At 33.2% G+C, this 20,026-nt stretch overlaps 2 long non-coding RNA genes across 2 annotated transcripts in view; both read right to left on the bottom strand.

Moving 5' to 3' along the window:
• Positions 1-2,332: 2,332 nt before the first annotated feature.
• LOC143081727 (uncharacterized) overlaps positions 2,333-20,026 on the bottom strand; it is a 328,217-nt gene continuing 310,523 nt past the window's right edge. Inside the window, exons 2-4 of the long non-coding RNA XR_012980054.1 lie at positions 5,960-6,108; positions 3,105-3,256; positions 2,333-2,801 (exon numbers count right to left, since the gene is read on the bottom strand). This is a non-coding gene — a long non-coding RNA (uncharacterized LOC143081727). The remainder of the gene's footprint in view (positions 2,802-3,104; positions 3,257-5,959; positions 6,109-20,026) is intronic.
• LOC143083113 (uncharacterized) lies at positions 15,819-20,014 on the bottom strand. The gene is made up of 3 exons (XR_012980544.1): positions 19,878-20,014; positions 17,675-18,308; positions 15,819-16,105 (listed from the first exon to the last, which is right to left on the bottom strand). It is a non-coding gene; the product is annotated as an uncharacterized LOC143083113 (long non-coding RNA).

Consider the following 20,026-nt stretch of genomic DNA (forward strand, 5'->3'; position numbering starts at 1 on the left):
TCATAACATATTTGAATTGACTAGGTGAAAAATAGCTTGTATGCAAATGTTCTTTACAATCTTTATCGTATGCATTTAAGCTCTCAAACATTAAATATGGTTGGCTTTCTAAACGTTGGTCAAGCGTGTATAAACTCTTGGGTGGTAATTCCAAACTTTGGTCACGTGTTTATCCGTTGTTTGTTATGCAATTCTTTGTTCTCGTTGGTATCCTTTGGGGGTTATTCTAACCTTTGAAAGATTAAAATAGCAAGCATATCGAGCTCCAAAGAAAATTCAAAACGGAAAGTGAAAAATCCAAAGCTTAAATAAACCATACGAATGGAATGCAACTGTAACATCTCTGACCTAGCACAAGCATGTCCTTTCGTAGAAAATGGTTGTTTAAACCTTTTTTTTATAGCTAGCTAAACCTTTCACTTGTATGACAGTCGCGTATAATTCCTTAATATTGACAACAATGTGTGAGCACCACAAATCATAACAGGTAAAATTGTCAAAAATAAACATTGTGTTATAGTCTTAATTATTATAAAAAAAACTCTTTCAACAAAGATAAACAAATTGGGATATATATACACTCTGTAGACAAAGTACATAAGCAAAAAGGAAAAGCAAGAAAATAAAAATCATCATAGCAAAATAACACAATGACGGGATGTATAAATACCGAGCCACGCCAAAAGTATATTACTAAACATAGATTAAACAGTAAAGGTAAACTAAAAACACTATAACACTGTAAATAAACTCAACACAGATACCAGGACTAAATTTTGTATATACGCCAGACGCGCGTTTCGTCTACAAAAGACTCGTCAGTGACGCTCGAATCCAAAAAAGTTAAAAAGGCCAAATAAAGTACGAAGTTGAAGAGCATTGAGGACCTACACTGTGTTTTAAATAAAAATGATAAACAACGTTCGTACCTGGAATCTATACTTCAAAAGCCATCCGGAATTATTTGTTACGGACTATTCATCAACAAGTTTCTTGGTATCTTCCGATAAACAAGCTGAATGCTGAATGAGTTAAGAAATGAATGTTCCATATGTAGATGAATTTGGTATATTGGTGGTTAGTTAGGAGTTATTTATTATTTTTCGAAAAACTAAGGATTTTCTTCCCCAGGAATACATTACCTTAGCCGTATTTGGCACAACTTTTTGGAATTTTGGGTCCTCAATTTTCTTCAACTTTGTACTTGTTTGGCTTTACATTTATTTTGATCTGAGCGTCACTGATGATTTTTATGTAGAAAAAACGCGCGTCTGGCATACTCAAGTATAATCCTGGTACCTTTGATTAACTATTATTAATTCCAAGTTAAAGTCGTCTTGTTTGTCAAACATTCAAGAAATGAGATGATCGCTTATATCATATTCGGGGTATAAATCAGAAAATGAGGCAGAAGAAGTCTGATGATGGATTAAACTGATGACGTATGCACTCTTTCTGAGTTAATTTAAAACTGTGGTAACATTTTGTCACGTGTGTACCCCTCTGAGATTATTTCAATCTTTGTCAAGTGTGTACCCCTTTGAAGTTATTTCAATCTTTGTCACGTGTATACCCCTTTGAGGTTATTTCAATCTATGTCACGTGTGTACCCTTTTGAGGTTATTTCAATCTTTGTCACGTGTGTACCCCTTTGAGGTTACTTCAATCTTTGTCACGTGTGTACCGCTTTGAGGTTATTTCAATCTTTGTCACGTGTGTACCCCTTTGAGGTTAATATTTCAATCTTTGTCACGTGTGTACCCCTTTGAGGTTATTTCAATCTTTGGTCTGGTGTGTACCCCTTTGAGTTATTTTAATCTTTAATCTCGTGTGAACCCTTTTGGTGTTATTCTAATCTTTGTTTTGCTGTATATTCCTTTCGAATTCTTGTGTGTACCCTTTTGAAATTATTCAAAACTTTGCTCTCGTGTGTACCCTTTGGAAATTATTAAAAACATTGACCTCGTCTGTCTCCTATGGAAAGTATTCAAAACTTTGGTCTCATGTGTTTAATATGTTGTCGATTAATGTTTGTCTTGTGCTGTTTGTAAGTTTTTATCCTTTATTTTTTTTTATTGCAAATTGATAACGCTAGATAATGTTGAGTTATAGAAAACACAAGGCCAAATGATGATACATCGACGCAGTTGAAACAGTTTACCATCCTGACCCGATAAGTCTCAAATAACAGCTAGTCTAGTAGTCCATTATGCTTTATTGGTATATCAAATAAGCAAACATGTTTAAAAAACGACTTTATAATTTTCATATACTTTTTAATTGCCTAATATTTTAGAATGTGCAAGAAACATGAATATAACGTCACAAGAAAAACATATGATTGATAGATCGTGTTCCGCTAACTCAGAAATTGAAATTATAATTATTAATCAATAATGAGACAGTTAGATAATCGATGAATTTAATACAATTACGATTACATATACAAGTAATACTATCGTCTTTGCCTGTAAACTTAGCGACGCTTTATAGAAAGGGTGTACTTTATACAAGCCCAATGTCCTTCACAGCATGGTCCTTTGTAATCCATTCGAACTGCTTTTGATTCAGTGATCTCAAACTCTGAATGCGCACGATATTCATACATTGAAATTCCACCTGACTTAAGGTTTATGTCATCAGTGTCATAACTCCATGGACTAAACTGGAAGGAGCATTCGGTAATACCTTTACCTACATCTTTACAATCGTCTGTCCAAATCCGAGATGATGGAACGTACACCATTCGACCACCGCCATACAACAACACATTTGGTTCGTAGTCAAGGTGTGTCGCTGGTCTACAAAAAAAAGGAATATGAAAAAAATAAACATATAAATGTTTTCTAATTAAGAACCTTTAAAATAAGTATTTGTATAGTATATTATACTTTGTTGAAGAAAACTTAATAATTATAAAACGAAATGAAATAGATTTAAAGTTGTTGAATCAAGTCAAGTTCAATTAAATAATAAGTTTACAATCAGATATAGAAAATGAAAGTTTTCGTATGGAAATCAATAATACCAGTATCACTTGTAAATGAGTATATAAACAAATTCAACAATTCAATTTAAAAACCAAACTGTGCAATATGACTTACCGTTGATACAAAGTAATATCTGGTATCCATACTGCAGACTGCGGAATAGAAATATGACTGAAATCGTCCCGGAATCTGTCTGCTGCTGCACTGAGTCGCGTATCTGCCCAAGTTGTTGGCATCCATGCATCTACTATAAGCTCATTCGAGTTCTTAAAAATAAATGGAGAGACGATAAATCCACTAAAGTTTCAATCTGGATTCCAGCCAGGTGACTCTACTGTTAATCAGTTAATTGAAATATATCATAAAATTATTAGTACTAGTAATATGGATAGTGGGAGGGATGTAAGGTTTGTATTTTGTGATGTATCTAGAGCTTTCGATAAAGTTTGGCATAAAGGACTTTTATTTAAACTTAAACGTTCTGGCATAAATGATCAGCTCTTATCTTGGATAGAAAGCTATCTTTCAGATCGTCAACAAAAGGTCGTTTCAGAAGGTTTTTCGTCAACTCTAAGAAGTATACATGCAGGTGTCCCCCAGGGATCAGTTTTAGGACCCTTTCTGTTTCTTATTTATATAAATGATATAGTAAATGACATTTCTAATGATATTAGACTTTTTGCAGATGACACCTCTTTATTTGTTATAGTAGATGATGATCCTGCTGTAGCAGCTGCTTCTTTGACTGATGACTTGGATGTTATCTCAAATTGGGCAAAATCATGGGCTGTTCAATTTAACTCCAAGAAAACTAAAAATATTGTATTTACAAGAATGGAAAGGGAACACCCACCTGTATTTTTTGGGATAAATGGAGAAGAGGTAGAGAAAATAAATATTCACTGTCATCTTGGGATAACATTTCAGTCATCAGCTTCATGGAACTCACATATTGATATTATTTATAAAAAAGCATGCTCTCGTCTATCTGTGCTTCGTCAAGTTAAGCATTTATTAGATAGGAGTTCACTTATACGTATTTATTATGCTTTTATTAGACCTATATTAGAGTATGTGGATGTTTTATGGGGCAATTGCTCCCAGCACGAGTCTGAGCTTCTTGAAAATATTCAGATAGAAGCCGCTAGAATAATTACAGGTTTACGACGTAATTCCTCCAGACAAAAACTTTATATTGAATTAGGTTTAGAAACTCTGGAGAATAGACGTAATAAACATAAGCTTGTACTATTCTATAAAATATTAAATGGGATGACACCTGCATACTTATATGAGTTAGTCCAGCCATATCTTCCCAGACAAACCCCTTATACTTTGAGGAATGAAAATAACACGTTTCACCCACCACTTGCTAGAACTAGCTCTTATTTCAATAGTTACATTCCTTCCACTATAAGACTTTGGAACAGTCTTCCTTTGAGTTTACAAAAATCCCCAAGTTTGGGTATATTTAGAAGTAGACTGGAAAAGTTTTATAGGACTGATGATATATTTAAACCCTTCAACTATGGAATAAGGAAACTTAATATAAGTCATTGTCAACTCAGAAATAATGCTAGCAACCTAAAATCTCATCTGTTTAATCAATTCTTTTCCGAGAACACTTTTTGTGCAAACTGTAACCACCCTGTTGAGGATAACAAACATTTCTTTTTCATTTGCCCAAAGTACAATGATGTAAGACAGATCCTTCTTGATTCCATTAACTCCATTGCTGATAATGTTCAACTTGATATAAATATTGAATTATTACTTTTTGGAAACATATTATTTTCATATGATATGAATATTGCTATTTTTAAATCTGTTCATAAATATATCAGTGACACTCAACGTTTTGTTTGAAACTAACTTATTTTTTGTTTCATTTTGTTTTATTTTTATTTTTTTCCTCCACTTAAACATTAATTCATTTAATCCACTAAGCAAGCTTAGTGTCTCTTTCAAGCCATATATATATATTTCTAATGACTTATAAAGGATATTTGCATGTTTCAAGGTTCTTGAATACATGATGAGTAATTGCCTATATACTTAAATATACTTTGCATTTAGAAAGTAACAATGTAAACATATATTTGCTCGTGTGTGCTCATAAGTAGCATGCATGTTCCACTACATGTATATATATTGCATTATTTTAATACAGTTGTTATAACTGAATTATACCTTGAACATGTAATATGGAGAGAGCTTTTATAGGCTGTGCCTGTTGCTCAATCCTTTTCATATCTTAATGAATAAAATATGTTTAAAATCAAATCCACTATAGGGATTAAGATTATATTACAATGGTGACTGCTGTACCCTAATTTTTTCTCATTCTCAACTTTTATGTCTGTTTGTTTTCCTCACACATTATTGTCAATATAATGGAATTTTATGCGACTGTCAAACAAGTGAGAGGTCTAGCTAGCTATAATACCAGGTTAAATTCACCATTTTCTACTTAAGGATATGCCTGTACCAAGTCAGGATAAAAGTTGTTTTCTAAACGATTGATGTGTTTGAACTTTTGATTTTTCCATTTGATAAGAAACTTTCCGTTTTTAATTTACATTGAAGTTCTTTTTTTTTAACAACTTTTTACACACATGCGCGAGTGATCGTCTTAATTTGCAGTTAGTGAGGGAGAGTTTTTTTGCTCCGTGTTGAAGGCCTTACTTCAATTTGAGATGAAAACAGCATCAAAGGCTGGTTTATATGCTTTTTGTGTGTGTTTACTATGTACAAGCATGTAAAAACAAATGTGTACATCCGTATTTGTTTAGTGAAACAACTTTTCTGCAGAATAGATATAGTGATAACTATATAATAATCTGTATATCTATTTCTGTTTTCCTTTTCTCTTTTATGTTTTCAAACGCTTATTATTATTTTCCAAAATTGTAAGATACTGTTGTGTGAAAACTTGCACTTTATATTGAAACTATTTTTCTTACACTTACAAACTTCACTATCCTTTGTATTGCTAGACTGTGATTGACGTTAGTAATGGGCTGTTCCTTGTTTGATGGGCGAACCATTTTGTTGTAGTCTGTTATCAGCAGGGACAGGAAATCATCTTCGTTCATCGAAACACTTCCTGCTTGGTTTTCTACAATTATAACCCCGTGAATTTCCGGCATAAGTCCGTGAACTTCGGCACGGGTTACATTAAAATCTGTAAGTCTATAATCGACACTATGGCTGCTTTAAACGCAAGACCGTATAAAAATATATACAAATTTATTCACACAAGTTTACAGTTCGAAAGCTAGGGGAAGACTCCTCAGCAACAGTTTACAAAACATATAAATTAAGTCAAAGATAAGGGTATTAAAACATTATAAAAGGTTCTCATAAAATATACATTTTGTAAATATAATTGTCCAATGTTATGTAATAATAATAGGATTATTGTCCTCCGGCTCAACTTAGCAAAATAGCGATAATTGCTTCTTTTGAAGTTGAGTGTAAGATATATGTATTATCTCGCACTTTTGACAGCCATCGGATTAAGTTTTAAATAGTAAATCTACATGTATAATCACTTTGGATATTTGAAATAAGAAACATTATATTTAAGAAAAGGGAACATTGAAAACAAGAAATATTCAACTTGAAACTAAAAATGGGAAATAATCAATTTAAAACGAGAGTTCATATAAATAATCAATTCAAAACGAGAGTTCATATAAATATTCAATTCAAAACGAGAGTTCATATAAAGCACTTTGCGAATTATTGTAAAAGTTCCTATAGTCACTTTTCTTCCGGTTATACATGCACAGAAAGAGATATGAAATATTCATGCTCGTTGCACAGAACTAAATTTTGACAACGTTGAATATATGTTCATGATACAACAATATTGATTAAAAAGTTTATACTGCAATCAGCTATTTTACTATACAGATAAAGCTATACGTATAAACGTTATCTTTATACGTCAATGACCTCAACTCACCTATAAGCCCCGCCTACTTACAACGTCACGTCACAACCATGACAACGTGTAGTACAATGGTCAAACTTTTATGAATTTAAACCTGTTATGTCTTCAAATTGGTAATTTATATACCATGTTTATCAAATGTTATAAATTAAATTCATTTTCCCTTTCTAATTCCTTAAATTGTCAATGCTTACCGCCTAGACTACACTCATAGGGAAATACCCCAAAATGGTACCCCAAGGGGGAAATTCCAAACACTTTTTTTTAATAATATTTGTTTCATATTTTTATTATTTTTTTATTTTTTTATCGATTTCAGTATAAAAACAATATACGTATAGTGTCTTGAAATATGAAATTTATTTGTATTCGGCACGAAACGGGAAAATGCTCGGTAGAACCTCGCATTTTCCCGTTTCTAAGCCTCATACAAATAAATTTCATATTTCAAGACACTATACGTATATTGTCTAAATCTTCATTGTTTTAATTTTTCATTTTTACATATGAACTGCTGCTTTCTGGGAACAAAAATATCGTATGTTTCACCATGTTAAAAGATATTAAATAAACAATATTGTATGTTTCACCATGTAAAAAGATAATAAATAAAAAAAATGTCGTTTGTTTCACCATGTTTAAAGATATTAAATAAATCTTATTATATGTATCACCATGTTAAAAGATATAAAAAAAAAATATCATATGTTTCACCATGTTAAAAGATATTAAATAAAAATATCGTATGTTTCACCAAAGATTTGTATAGTCTTATTATACAAATCCTTTGTTTCACCATGTAAAAATATTTTAGATAAAAACATCGTGTGTTTCACAATGTGTAAAGCATTAAATAAAAAAATATCGTATTTTTCACCATGTAAATAGATATTAAACAAGCATTCGGAGAGAATTGCCTGGCAATTAAGCATGCGTTGTTTTAGTATATGTTAAAATGTAAATTACACGTATTTGAATGATATTCATGATAATCCATACACCGGTGCCTCTATAGAATGCTCTACATTAATTTGTGGTTGATTGCTTGATGTCCAGTGGCATTTATTTTATGCATAGTAATGTGTTACAGTATGCAGTCATCATATACAAGCCCCTCCCTCCCTCTGCAAAAAAATTGCATAACAACTGCCTGGAGTCTCTGTATCAATAGCCGGTCTCAGGTTTATCACTTTTCGAATGTTGTGGGACCCCCACCCCCCCTTTAAATCTTTTTGTTGAGACCCTGCTATTTCTCTTCCCCCCTTTTAATCGTTTTGATAAGACCTATTTTTCGTTTCCCATGCGACATTAGTTTTAATACTAAATTACCTTTATACTTTCATAATTTTTATTAATGATATGTCATTGTCAATTTTAACGTTGACCCTGCAGGTCAAATGTACAATTAGCTATTACTTTGGTTAAACTTTTAAATTACTTTAAGCGTAAGTCATATACGAGGTTTAAAAATAGCTTAAAAAGTAACATTAATTCACTGTCCTTGTCGTTAAAAAAATTTAATTGAATACAGATGCGTGACGTCGAGAAAAGGTATATTATACCGGGGTGGGGGAGGGCTTTCTGGTTATTCATGCAGGTAATTGCTTACCCTAACAGGGAATTTGAGCCCATGTCAGAATAGCAAATCATAGTTTACAAACATTCGATCCATTTTACAACACTCGTTTAATAGACAACTTTCGAGTTCGGTGCATTTCCGTCAAAAACTCTGGTTTTAGTGAACGTCATTTGTGCGTTTAGGGGCGTCGTCACTTCCATTCGAATGTTGAGCGAGTGGTTGGAAAACTATAATTCAATAGTGTACGAATTATTCGGCAAATTGAATTCTCAAAGTTGACAATCAGCACTGCTGTCATTAGAGAATTGTCAGTAAGTACCTACAGAACAACCATTATTTCTAGTTTATCCTGCACAATGACGATTTCTAAGAAGCTTGATGAACGTTAATAGTGCAGGGATACAGGCGACCCCCTCTATCTGGTAAATGACGTCATAAAGGCGCGTATAATTGACGAGTTTTTTCCGGTGATGGATGAACTCGAAAGTGGTCTATTACATCAAAGTCGCCCAGTTTTATTTGGATTTTTTTACTATATTCCGTTTTCTACGGAAGCCGTAAGGGGACACACAAAACATTAGAAAATATTTTTTTTAATTCGAGATCACGATAAAACATTACCGTTATCTCGATAAAACGAAATTGTTATATCGAGATCTCGATAAAAAATATATCGTTATCTCGATAAAACGAAACTGTTATATCGAGATCTCGGATTATTAAATCGTTATCTCGGTTTAATATATCGAGATCTCGATAAAAATACATCGAGATTGTTAGTTATCACGTGTTAATTGATTACAAAATGGCGGATCAAGAGGTGGCAGGCAACCCGGCGGAAGGAGTAAGTATGATTTGTGTGTTTCAAAGCTTGTTTGAATGACTGTTCACTCGATATGCATGATAAAGAAGCCCGGAAAGTTACTTCCAATATTTGATGTGATCAGGATGTTTCACTATTATAGGTGCATTCACATAGGAATATATGATACGGGTAAGAAATCTGTATGGCAATATGTGAGTGAAGCAATTTCACAAATTCGTCAATTAGTCAATTTTTACAGTAAACAAACATGTCTTATGTAGAACTTGTACTGTTACACCACTGTCCTAGGTTAAGGGAGGGTTGGGATCCGGCTAACATGTTTAACCCCGCCACATTATGTATGTATGTGCCTGTCCCAAGTCAGGAGCCTGTAATTCAGTGGTTGTCGTTTGTTGTTGTGTTACATATGGAAAATAAGAGGTGGTATAATTGCCAATGAGACAACTCTCCACAATTAACAACTATAGATCACCGTCCGGCCTTCAACAATGAGCAAATTCCATACCGCATACTCAGCTATAGAAGGCCCTGATATGACAATATAAAACATTTCAAACGAAAAAACTAACGACCTTATTTATATAAAAAATGAAAGAAAAACAAATATGTAACACATAAAACAAACATATTTATTTTTCGTTCATTTATTATACATTAATTAGGCCCTTAGTGTTCTTGTTTGCATTGTTTTACATTTGTCATTTCGGGGCCTTTTATAACTGACTATGCGGTATGAGCTTTGCTCATTGTAAAAGGCCGTACGGTGACCTATAGTTGTTAATTTCTGTGTCATTTTTGGTCCCTTGTGGAGAGTTTTCTCATTGGGAAGCATACCACCTCTTCTTTTTTTTATATGCGTATTTTGCGATGTACCTAAACTATTTCAGTCAAAAATATAGACCCTATATATAGTTATGAGATATGATATATAAAAACGATTTCCAAAAACTCTTGGTAAAAAAGATATACATATAATAGCTTGAAAATTCTGAGACAAGTGCCTATGGTGAGTGTCAATGTATTTATGGGTTCGTATATATATGGTATATGAGGCTAATAAAGTTATTTCACTTTAAGTGTATTACTCAAATTCTTATTTTATTTCAATGTGTTTTGTTTTGTTTCGGTTATTAATTCGTTTCGTTACGTTTCGTTTTGTTTCATTTCTTGTTTTAATGGGACCCTAGTAACATGCATGCATTTAATTATGCAAGCATGGTCTTGTATTGTTTATTTAAGTTTTGGGATGGTTAACTTTCTGTTAGTAAGACCCGTTACGGCCTGTCTTTGAAACTAGATAGGCAAATGCTCACATTAATCTGTCACGGCCGAAACAATGTGCTAATATGTCCTCCTCTACAGCATACCTTATGGTGATGCTCCTTAGTAGGAGGTATTATACATAATAATATTGTCTGTATCATATGCCCTCCTGGGGCCCTAATTTGGTAAATAAAAATATTCTATTCTATTCTATTCTATTCTATTCTATTCTATTCTATTCTATTCATACAATAAGGTTCGTATCTTTCCCCTTTATTATACTTTCCATGAACTAGGTAAGACATGTTAGAATATAGCGTATTTTTCACCACTATTTTTGCAGAAGTTTGCAGTCACTTCGACACATTCAAGATGTTAAGTGATCAGCCATACTAAGTTTTATAAAGGACCGACCATTTAAATCTTAGGGAGCTACCATTTGATTTTTATGGGGGGGCTAGGATGAAAAATTTTGTCCGGCATTTTTTTTTAGCTGTAATCTCTGTCCTGCCTTTTTATTTTTCACTCTGTTCGGTCCTGCTTTTTTTTTTTTTAGTTTATCCTGACTTTTTTTTACCTAAATTGTCGTCCTGACTTTTTTTTTTTGCAAGTGTCTCATCCTGCCTTTTTTTTTTACTCAAAACTCCTGTCCTGCCTATTTTTTTCAAATTTCATCCTAGCCCCCCCACATAAAAATCAAATGGTAGCTCCCTTAAACAGGGGGGCTTTTGTTTAAAGTTCCGAAACAAACAACACTTATTGCGATCCTGAATTTTCAGGAAAAAGACTAGTCAAAATAATTATGACGTCTGGCAAGGCTATTTTAATTTTTTTTCTGGGACGCCTTTCTACGTCTATGACGTCTGGCAAGGATTTTTTAATTTTTTTTTTTCTGGGATGACTTCCTACGATGTAGGATTAATTAAAATAGCCTTGCCATAGGAAGGCGTCCCAGAAAAAAAATTAAAATAGCCTTGCCAGACGTCATAATTATTTGGACTAGAAAAAGACTAATTTGATAAAGGATCTTTTCTGAGGTGGCATTATTATGCTGTATGCAAAGATCTTTCATACAGAATAATAATGCCACCTCAAAGAATAATTAAATTTTCTGGCATTGTCTCACCAACGTCATAAATCCTTATTCTTACTGAGAAAAATAAATCAAATCCACCCCCCCCCCCCTCCTCACCCCGGCATTTCAAGTTAAAGGGTAACTGGACCGTTTCACTCTAGTTACATGTTCGCCCTGGCCTAGGTCAGTTTGCGGTGGGTTCGTTCGCCCATGGATTTCGTTCGCCCTAGGTTCGTTTCCAATTAAAAATACTTTAGTAATTGTGAAGTCAGCTTCAACTTTTTCTAAAAACCCTGTAAGTTATATCTTTAAGATCACCCTCTGTGTTTAAAAGCAGATTTATCTCATTTGGAAAGGAATATGAAAGAAAAATATTATAATTTGTCTATTATATTAAAATAAGATTATTAAACAAAGGAATCTTAAATTATTGATTATCCCTGAAATCATATTAGGGAGTTTGTATAATAATCATTAACATGTTCAGTGAGTATGTAAAATCACTGGTCATTTTCAGGGATTATATATAATTACTAATGATTTCACTGATTCTACATATTCCCATAAAAATCAGGGATTCTACATAATCCCTGATTATACAAATTCACTGTAACATATATACATAGACATGATACATGTAGATATAGGAAGATGTGGTGTGAATGCCAATGAGACAACTCTCCATCCAAATAACAATTTATAAAAGTAAACCATTATAGGTCAAGGTACGGCCTTCAACACAGAGCCTTGGCTCACATGGAACAGCCAGCTATAAAGGGGCCCAAAAATTCGTAATGTAAAACCATTTATATATTATGAAGAGAAAATACATGGTGTCTGTTCTCTCCGAGTTAATGTATAAAATGTATAAATGTGATCAAATACAGAACACGATAAGTCACGACACACCTTGATTTAAAGTCTCAATACAGTAAAACAACTTTATGAAGGGAAAAAAATCACAAAGCACACAAACGTATATACATGTAAAACAATTTAGAAAATAAAATAAAATTGTATCACAGTGATTATATAACTTGCAGATAAATTAAATGATAGAAAATATACAGCAAAAACAAGATAAAAAGTTGCATGGTGGAATTTCCAACAAACAATAAAATATATGAAACATGTATGAAACATCAGAGTGAACGGACATAGGACAAACAAGAAGTAGAGTGAACAGGTCCTAGGGCAACGTGAATTAGAGCAAACAGACCCGGATTCAAGTTCAAATATCCCTAAAGGACCGACCATTTTAACTTCAGGGGGCCTGACTATTTATAATATCCTGAAATTTGAGGGGGGAAATTATTTGTCCAGGAAGGGTGGAATAAATTGATCTCAACATGCTCAAAGAGAAAAGTGGGCCTCAAAGGTACAGACCATTTGATTTTTCTGAGGGGGGAGGGGGGAGGCATCTGGGTTTTCTTAGATAAAATTATCCTGGCCCTAAATTTGCTGGGGAAAAAAATCGGGGTCCACATGAAAAGCCAACCCATCCCCCCACCCCTGAAAATCAAATGGTCCATGCAACAGTTCTACCCTTCTCCAAAATAGCTGGATTAACCGTAAATTCCTGTATCTTGGGAAAAACATGCTTTGTTTCGATGTGTGCAATAAATAAATAAAATTTCACGCACTGAAATTTTCTGACTCAACAGAGTTTTATTTGCCTACGGTCCTTTCTGTCCAGATTTAATACACAGACAGTAAGTGTGCATTCATTGTGACATGTCCACAATCTATGTGCCATCCCGGTTCCGTCAATCTCTGAAAGCAGAGGACTCCCTAGATCCACATTCTCACTACTGACCTACAGAACTAGAACTCTATGTGCTATGGATATTGCGGTTCCGTGTGCCAGGATACCCGGCGTGAATATGAAAAAGTCTGAAGTAAGCATGTTTAAGTCAGTGCTGGTTGAGTATAACTTAATCAGCCATAACCCCAAAAACTAAAGTAAAGTTTTCCATACGATTATCTGTTTCTCAAAATGGGGAACATCTTTTCTCCCATTGTTGGCGAATTTCCATATTTTTGCGCAACGGCCTGATTTAATATTATTTAATTGAATTCAAAGGTATGTGTTTTCTCCATGGAAGAGTTATTGCCCCTGATAAGCGTTATTTATCGATTTTTTTAATTTTATTGTTTTTATTTATTGACTACTGCCCTGGATTTTTGCTCATCAGTTCGGTAATTTTGTTATTACTCTTGATGTTATTATCATATTGATATTTGTCTTTGTTTTACAGAAAGAAATGGATGACTACTGTGAAGTATTTGAATTTTTAAGAAATGGAAATGCATCAGATGAATCAATACAAACGATTGGAGAAGAGAAGGTACATTATCATTATTACATGTATATTCACATTTCAATACACAATACTACATTATAATTGGGGGTACTTTATACTACCTCAGGCATAGATTACCTTAGCTGGATTTGGCAAAACTTTTATGAATTTTGGTCCTCAATGCTCTTCAACTTCGTACTTTATTTGGCCTTTTTAACTGTTTTGGATTCGAGCGTCACTGATGAGTCTTTTGTAGACGAAACGCGCGTCTGGCGTATATACTAAATTTTGTCCTGGTATCTATGATGAGTTTATTTATACTTTCACAGTTTTAATCATGTTTATAAGCTCTTTAAATTATTTTGCTGGAAGTTTTATGGTATACAAATGTCTGTCTATTTGTCATCCACATGTCACACTGTTAATTAAGGCCGCGCTGACTATCAACGGGAGCCCTAAAGTAATTAGATTTTCAGTCCGTCCAATTTGTGTCCGCTCTACATGATTGTTAACCAACATGAGAAAGTGTGTTGCATACAAGAATGCATATAATATGCATATGAATTTAAACCAATTTGTGTCCCCACCACAACTTTCTCTTGTGAGCTCACCTGGACCGAAGGTGCTTGTAAGCTATTGTCGTCACTCAATGGTGTCCATTTTGTTTATCTGTTAAGTTAACAAAAGTATGAAGCCACTAAAGAGATTTAGACGAAACATTGCCACAATCCTCTTTAGGGTATATTTTCTTAAAAAATTGTGTCGCACATAGCCATTTTCCGAAAAACATGGCTGCCGTTACTACAAAATAGACCTTGGAGATGTGGACAGCCTATTTGGCCATATCTGGGACTATTATACTAAAAAATAAAAAAAGGCAAATCCAAACTATCACCTATAAATATGACTTTACAACAAACCGAACTTGCGTAATTCTTTTCAATCAAAAGTTATAAGACATTTTATGAATCATATACTTTTTTCCACATCGTCCCCACGCTATTTTAATCCTGAAAATTTCAATGTTTATATGTTAATTTTTACAATTAAGGCGGGATTTGGTGATTTATATTAACTGTCAAAGATCGGGATATCTTTTATCATTAAAGTAATCATGTTTATGTTAAGGATCATCATTACTAATACATTGTAACTATAAAATAGAAATCCAAATTACCGAAATTATAAGATCAAGGCACGATGTCACTGTCAAAACAATATGGGGTATCAATAAATAGCGCAGGTAAAGTCTCGTTCTAACGGCTGTGATGTAGATATTATTACACTGATTGGTGTAACGGTTTCCAGTCCCGTTAGTAATATAGTCCCAGGCCATGTAGAGACTAAAGGAGTCAACATTCCTTCTACCGAATAAGAAGATCTGCTAAAGTCTCCATTGTACGGCAAGTCGTACGACAATCCCTTATTTGGGGTTTATCCCCTTAAACTTCAAAATTGACCATATTTGCTGTTAATTGCATATATTTTGAAAATGGTATTATTAAAGATTATTACATGGCATTTTCCATATCGGCCCAATTAATAGCCAAAGACTCTCATATGGGTCAATATGCGCATTAGATTCTCCATAGGCCATAATGTAAACGTTTTCTTCTGTTGCTCAGGCCATATCGTAAACTTGGATATGTATGATAGCTCGTTTTGAAGCTGAGACACTTGGACACATGTGGTGCGATTTTCGGGGTGGCAAGTGTGATTCGTTTTCCCGTCAAGTGCCCAACCCCGAAAGATAGTGAAAAATGTCACTCTCCACAGGAAATAATCCCAAAATTCTGACCATAAAAATCATTAAAAAATATGTCCTTTGTAATTTTTTGATCAGGTTTATTTTTGTATACTTTTTTTCACATCACATCAGCTCTATAAAACACCAGTCCTAGTTCATTTATGTCAATTTTTAAAATCACAGCTCCCACATATGCATGGCGGACTAATTTTTTAATGAGAGTCAAAAATCTGTGTTCCTCATCTCAAGGTCCTTTAGGGGTCTTGTCCCATATGAGATCAGCTAATGTCAGATTCCACTTATTTTGCAGTTTGTATCCCTTCAGTACACATTTCTGAACAATTCTGTGAAGTTTTAGCCATATCTGAAATAAAATAAGGTCATTTTAATACTTTTAGGTAGCAATGTTTATAACTGTTTAATATCATTTTTAAGAAAGAAAAAAACACAATAAGCATATGTTATAAATTTTCATTTTAAACATTTGTTTTAACTTTTTTTGGTATAACTGCAATTCATAAGCCTCTTTTGCCTTACAGACTTTCTACAAATCATCTTTTTTTGTTGATAAATCATGAAAATATAGTGTTTTTCACTTAAAAACTATCAGATTTAAGAAATTTGTCCACCCTGAGAGTCTTGTTTTCTATTATATTTTTTTTTATTGAATAAAAAGCTCTTATATCTTTGCATTACTGTAAAGATTAGTCATAGACCTTTCCAAAACTAGTCTTGTTTTTAAAATCCATCAAGTAATAAGAATTTTAGAGGTTTTCTTTGTATGTGTCATGAAAGTGGAAAAAATGGGTTATTTTTTTGGTGAAGAGTACATTGTGACGTCATGGTTTTTGTGACGTCATTGCATTATGACATCATAATTTAGAGTTGTACACACAGCATCATACATGCAAATTTAAACACATGTATATATTGCATAAAAATTTGTGTTTCCTATACTGCACACATTAGTTGAAACTGAACATACAAGGAAATAAAATAAAATAAAATAAAATCATGTCCATATTTACTTCCATTCTGTTTTGCAACTATTTTAGTTCTGTAGGCTTTTTCTTTTACTTTTTGATATCCTAATTTTATAATTTTGTAGTTTTTGTTTGATTTGTTTGGTTTTTATATTGAGGATTTCTTTTCACTCGTGCTTACTTCAGTTGGTTCATGTGGTTTGATTGTCCCAATTTCCTGACACAGGTAAAAATACATTTGTAAACAACAAGAGTTACTCCCCCTTCTATGTAAAGTAAAATGTAAACACTCGTGAAACCAGCCGTAAATGTTTTACCTCAGGTTATTAAACATGCATGTTTGTTTCAGTGTCTTGGAGGGTAAGAGGGAGGGCTTTTATCCCATTTTCATTTTTTTGAGCAGTGTAAGAAACTTGTATTTGAGTAAATGATTCGTGCATAATGAAATGTGCAGTTGTCACCTCGGGGAGACTTAAATTTTAGAATTAAAAATATAACAAACCACAGTTTAAGATGCAGCATGCAGGTAGGATATGTTGTGCCATGCAGTTCATGAGTAGTGCATTTTTGTGAAGCTACACAGACCTTACGGTGGTTATTTAAATCATGGGGCTCAAAAATTATATGGTCAGCATTAACACACAAGGCATTATGACAGAGATGGGAGGCATCTAAATTTCTATCAATATCAATTGTTTTTAGCTGTAACATTTTTGACAAGCGTGCAACATTCATTTTTGTCCTTTTTCCATTTGGATAAGCCACATTTAGCATCCCTAACATATAATTTCTTTTCCTCTGAATGGCCCCTGTCCAGATTTTACACGACCCATTTTCTGCATCAATGCAATTTAACAACAGAATATTGGTATATTTTTGATAAAAATCAAAAGTTTGAGAAGCCATTTTGTATTGTTTTGATTAATTAGCACTAAAAGAGTGTAACTGACCTTGATTTCAGCAGCTTTCATCCTAATATTGTAGTCACTGAGCCATGAAACACTCCATCACCTTTGAAATTAAAGGTCACAAGATGGGTCAATATGCGCATTAGATTCTCCATAGGCCATAATGTTAACGTTTTCTTCTGTTGCTCAGGCCATATCGTAAACTTGGATATGTATGATAGCTCGTTTTGAAGCTGAGACACTTGGACACATGTGGTGCGATTTTCGGGGTGGCAAGTGTGATTCGTTTTCCCGTCAAGTGCCCAACCCCGAAAGATAGTGAAAAATGTCACTCTCCACAGGAAATAATCCCAAAATTCTGACCATAAAAATCATTAAAAAATATGTCCTTTGTAATTTTTTGATCAGGTTTATTTTTGTATACTTTTTTTCACATCACATCAGCTCTATAAAACACCAGTCCTAGTTCATTTATGTCAATTTTTAAAATCACAGCTCCCACATATGCATGGCGGACTAATTTTTTAATGAGAGTCAAAAATCTGTGTTCCTCATCTCAATGTCCTTTAGGGATCTTGTCCCATATGAGATCAGCTAATGTCAGATTCCACTTATTTTGCAGTTTGTATCCCTTCAGTACACATTTCTGAACAATTCTGTGAAGTTTTAGCCATATCTGAAATAAAATAAGGTCATTTTAATACTTTTAGGTAGCAATGTTTATAACTGTTTAATATCATTTTTAAGAAAGAAAAAAACACAATAAGCATATGTTATAAATTTTCATTTTAAACATTTGTTTTAACTTTTTTTGGTATAACTGCAATTCATAAGCCTCTTTTGCCTTACAGACTTTCTACAAATCATCTTTTTTTGTTGATAAATCATGAAAATATAGTGTTTTTCACTTAAAAACTATCAGATTTAAGAAATTTGTCCACCCTGAGAGTCTTGTTTTCTATTATATTTTTTTTTATTGAATAAAAAGCTCTTATATCTTTGCATTACTGTAAAGATTAGTCATAGACCTTTCCAAAACTAGTCTTGTTTTTAAAATCCATCAAGTAATAAGAATTTTAGAGGTTTTCTTTGTATGTGTCATGAAAGTGGAAAAAATGGGTTATTTTTTTGGTGAAGAGTACATTGTGACGTCATGGTTTTTGTGACGTCATTGCATTATGACATCATAATTTAGAGTTGTACACACAGCATCATACATGCAAATTTAAACACATGTATATATTGCATAAAAATTTGTGTTTCCTATACTGCACACATTAGTTGAAACTGAACATACAAGGAAATAAAATAAAATAAAATAAAATCATGTCCATATTTACTTCCATTCTGTTTTGCAACTATTTTAGTTCTGTAGGCTTTTTCTTTTACTTTTTGATATCCTAATTTTATAATTTTGTAGTTTTTGTTTGATTTGTTTGGTTTTTATATTGAGGATTTCTTTTCACTCGTGCTTACTTCAGTTGGTTCATGTGGTTTGATTGTCCCAATTTCCTGACACAGGTAAAAATACATTTGTAAACAACAAGAGTTACTCCCCCTTCTATGTAAAGTAAAATGTAAACACTCGTGAAACCAGCCGTAAATGTTTTACCTCAGGTTATTAAACATGCATGTTTGTTTCAGTGTCTTGGAGGGTAAGAGGGAGGGCTTTTATCCCATTTTCATTTTTTTGAGCAGTGTAAGAAACTTGTATTTGAGTAAATGATTCGTGCATAATGAAATGTGCAGTTGTCACCTCGGGGAGACTTAAATTTTAGAATTAAAAATATAACAAACCACAGTTTAAGATGCAGCATGCAGTTAGGATATGTTGTGCCATGCAGTTCATGAGTAGTGCATTTTTGTGAAGCTACACAGACCTTACGGTGGTTATTTAAATCATGGGGCTCAAAAATTATATGGTCAGCATTAACACACAAGGCATTATGACAGAGATGGGAGGCATCTAAATTTCTATCAATATCAATTGTTTTTAGCTGTAACATTTTTGACAAGCGTGCAACATTCATTTTTGTCCTTTTTCCATTTGGATAAGCCACATTTAGCATCCCTAACATATAATTTCTTTTCCTCTGAATGGCCCCTGTCCAGATTTTACACGACCCATTTTCTGCATCAATGCAATTTAACAACAGAATATTGGTATATTTTTGATAAAAATCAAAAGTTTGAGAAGCCATTTTGTATTGTTTTGATTAATTAGCACTAAAAGAGTGTAACTGACCTTGATTTCAGCAGCTTTCATCCTAATATTGTAGTCACTGAGCCATGAAACACTCCATCACCTTTGAAATTAAAGGTCACAAGATGGGTCAATATGCGCATTAGATTCTCCATAGGCCATAATGTTAACGTTTTCTTCAGTTACTCAGG

Source organism: Mytilus galloprovincialis, chromosome 7 (genome assembly GCF_965363235.1).
Source record: "Mytilus galloprovincialis chromosome 7, xbMytGall1.hap1.1, whole genome shotgun sequence".
Taxonomy (NCBI): domain Eukaryota; kingdom Metazoa; phylum Mollusca; class Bivalvia; order Mytilida; family Mytilidae; genus Mytilus; species Mytilus galloprovincialis.